Source organism: Cryptomeria japonica, chromosome 10, assembly GCF_030272615.1.
Source record: "Cryptomeria japonica chromosome 10, Sugi_1.0, whole genome shotgun sequence".
In the NCBI taxonomy this organism is placed as follows: Eukaryota; Viridiplantae; Streptophyta; class Pinopsida; order Cupressales; family Cupressaceae; genus Cryptomeria; species Cryptomeria japonica.
Genome location: NC_081414.1, coordinates 883,689,947 through 883,694,213, shown reverse-complemented (window position 1 = coordinate 883,694,213; position 4,267 = coordinate 883,689,947).

The following is a 4,267-nucleotide window of genomic DNA, read 5'->3' as shown; positions in this document are numbered from 1 at the left end:
AATAAAAATTTGACAAAAACACAGGCGCGATTTCCGATTCCGCAGACGCTTCTGAAACTCAAAAACGCGATCCGAACACTCATAGACGTGGAAATACCCAAAATGTCATCAAAAATTGTCCGATCTGCAACTTCAAAAACGCAAAATCTGCAACAAAAATGTTAAATGCAAAGGGACAAGGGTCCCACCGGGCGTGCCAAAATGTTTATGGTGAAAATGGATAACAATAACAACAATATTGCAAGGCTAAATGAATCCAACCACTAAACCCTAGCCTAACAATGAACAAAGATCCACCATAACATATGAAGATTACCTAAGACAATGCAAAATAACTCAAAATCACAAAGATTATACCATCACATGTCCAATAGGGTTTTGATCTCCATTCTTCCTATCTCCATTGATCTTGCTTGATATATTTGCTCTCAGATTTTTGTATGCACAAGAGCTCAACAAAGAATGGAAAGTGGTTGCAAGTAGGATCGTAGTGTAGCCAAGTCTTCAAGATTAGTCATTAGGGTTTGACAATGAAGAAAGCATCTCCTTAAATAGAAGACACAATATGAAATGGAGGGTTAAGATTGAGAGGTGTAAAAAGAGAGGTCGGCTAGGATTAGAGGGTAGGTAAAAGAAATAGTAAAATAATGAAAGAGGTAGGTAGTGTATGAATTAAGAGATGAATGACATGTGTCATGTGTAGAAAAAGATAATGAATTAATTAAATAAATAAAGATTTATTTAATTAATAGAAGAAGTAGGACAATTAAATAAATAAAATATTTATTTAATTTAGGAAAGGGATAATTTAAATAAATAAATGTATTTATTTAAATGAGAAATAAGGCTAGAAGAGGATAAATGAATTAATTAAATAAATAAAAATTTATTTAATTAATAGAAGAATTAGGCTTAGATAATTAAATAAATAAAATATTTATTTAATTAGACATGACAATTTTGAGTGTCTACAGTGTCTTCTCCTCATGTGTTTTTTAAGCTTTGCAAATTGCTCCTTGTGATTCACGTTTCATGTTTTTGAGATGCTAAATGATGACCATTGCTTTACAATGGTTTCTTATTTCTTTCTTTATATACCATACCATTCTTACACCCTAATTAAACTACTCAATTTTGGCAACGAATTATGTTTCTTTTAAAGGAGATGTCTCAACCTCAGCTCTTCACAATCAATTTCTTAGGAATTGGAAGTGATAAGAATCACAACCCTCAATTGGATTCTGCCACGGATTACCACCAACAAATTTTGCACAGGCAATGTAAGTTATCTTATTCAATGTACCAATTTTATCTTACCCAATTTATAAAGAATTCCTCCATCAATGCTCTTATTCTTTGGGCTTTAATGTATGTAGCGATGAAATCATGCCTAAGAAAGATAAGACCTCATATTTTGCAACAAGTGCTCTCACACAGATGTTTGAGCAATTCATAAATTTTTCACAGAGAAAGTCATATTGGGATTTCTGACGAAATTAAGACCCTGGATCTATTTTCGTAGCATTCTCTAGGGTTCCAATCCAACTGTAAACATGACAATAGCCAATCGGCTTTGTTGGACAAAGAAATTAAAATATTTGAAGCTACTACAAGTACCAATCGGCAATTGTCTGCCCAACTAACGATTTTCTACAATGGAGCAGTTGAAGTGTATAATGATGTTTCTTCCAGAAAAGTAAGTTGTTTTCTTAACCTTGAGACATTACGCAGTTTGGTTTTCCTTTAGAAATTGAGCTCACGGTTTGATTTATCCACAGGCTAAGGCTATAATCATGCTAGATAGCCATTTCTAAAAATTTGTTCTTGGAAATAAGCAAGAGAAAGAGAAATTCGACATTTAAATAGGAGTTTTGAGAATTTGTCAATCATTGACATAAGCAAGAAAAATCAAATTTGACATTTAAATATCAAGAATTTGTTCTTCAACATAAGCGAGAGGTAAAAGAGAAATAAACTTGAAAGGAGAGGAAAATTTGGCGGCAAAGTACTTGTGTTGTAGCAGAGAGATGCAGTGAATGAATGCAGGGGAGAAAATATGTGAGAAGATATCAAACTAATTTCCGCCATATGCTGAGCTCTGCCACACTATCTGAATATGAGCCGTGAATGGCCTCTAATGGACGGCTACAACATCAGAAAATGGACCGATGAATAGTCAAAAAGGAAAACGGTGACTGGAAAATCTAATGGTTAGAAAGCTTTCCATCATCTTGCAAGAGCTCTTGTAAAATGTAAACCGTTGATTTATAAAGTGAATCGATAAACTTCATAAAGGGAATGCCTTCGACATAATAGGGGAGGACATTTTATAAGAGAAGGGGGAGTGAAAAAGGTTTAAGGATAGAGGTTGTGAAAGACATATATCATGAGGAGAGGAGTTTAAAGCAAAATTATTTACTAGCACTTGCATCAAAAGTAGGTGTAATGGTTAGCCGATAGTAAGATATAAGTTAATTAATATATGGAAGGGTACAAATTGATGAAAGAGCGATAATAATCTATAGTATGACATACTAACCCTACCCCTAATATTAATTGAATCCTAGCCCTAATGCTATCTTTGACCTTAATTTAAATCTTAAGAATACCAACTCTAATCCTAATTGAACCCTAATGATAACCTAAATCCTAATTCAACTATAACCTTAACCTCAATATTTATCTTAGATTGGTAATCTTGTAATTGGATCCTATTGCTAACTATAAACCTGATTAAGCCCTAATACTTGTTAGGATAACCGGTGAACAACTGAGAGGGGGGAGGGGGGGTGAATCAGTTGTTAACAGATTATGTCAATCAAACCACTTAATAACCTTTAATCGAAGCACATAAATATTGAATATCAGAATAGCAGAAATAGATACCAGTGAGCAATAAAACTTAAGAATGATACAAAGAATCAACACAATGCAACCATACCACATAACACCATGATGTGTATGTGGAAAACCCAGAAAGGGAAAAACCATGGTGGGAAGCCTACCCATAGTCAGATGATACTTTTGCAGAAAGTATGTGATACAATAAGGGGCCTGCACATGCAGGAAGGCACACCGCCTAGAGCGTACTACTCATTACAAAAGAGTCTCACTGACTATAGAGAGGTTATAACCACCTCAAGATAAATGGACAATAATCCATAATAATGAACTGGTAGAGATAACATCTACCATCCCTGATTACAGTACCGGTTAAGCTCAATACCGGAGGCCTTTGACCTCTTACTTAAACCCAATTCGATCACCTATGATCAACCAAATCTCCTTCACATATGATATTGCATTCCATGACCACGAACATTACATTTCCATTCCCATACCGTTCCATATTTATCTACAATGAGATCTTACATCATTTATACAAACCCTAAGGCCTAAACCAATTAGGTTGGCCACCTAAAAGATATTATAATAAGATAATTACATACATCCATATTACAATGATATGCCATGTTGTCTTGAGACCAAAACAACAATAACCAATCCATAAATCATCCCGGTAACGTGTAGAGAACACGTTAACTGTAATGCCCCACCAGAAACCCTAACGGAAAACAATACAACTAGGCAACTAAAAGGGTGTAATAATTTTTTTTTAAAGACTAAGTGCATAATCATATCAATAGCACGTTTAACAACACAACGAAAGACTAACACATAATTTCCTAAGGGTTACCAATGAAGATTAATTCGTAGATTATATTAACATTATGGTTAATCCAGTTGTTCAGCTAATTAGGAAAATTAAATGCCTAAGATAAAATGTAGAGATACATCTAAATTACATAATGAAAGAATCAAAGTACTCTAATGCATTCATTTCCCATAGATCATATATACAAAATTTTAAAGTAACTGAATTAACATACATTCCAATGACTCCCTTTTACAACATCCATAAATACATGGTTACCAAAAATGCCATGGATTACAAAGTTACAATATCAAGGTTCCATAAAATTTTGATACAATGACCACAAGGTCTCAATTGAACAATGATCACGAACATGAGCTGGTACATGAACCACAAACCAAGAACACCAACGAAGCCCTTCCTTGCCTGAAGATACATTCCAGAACATCCGATGGGAAGTGACACTACCACCTGACCATGTGATCCCGAAATAGAACCACCTAGTGTAGGAGTACCCTTCCAAACTCTCCCTCCTTTTTGTTTTGTTGCTACTATGCTTCTCATGAAGCCATTGTATATAAAATAATGAGCCATGTGCTCATAGGTCCTAGT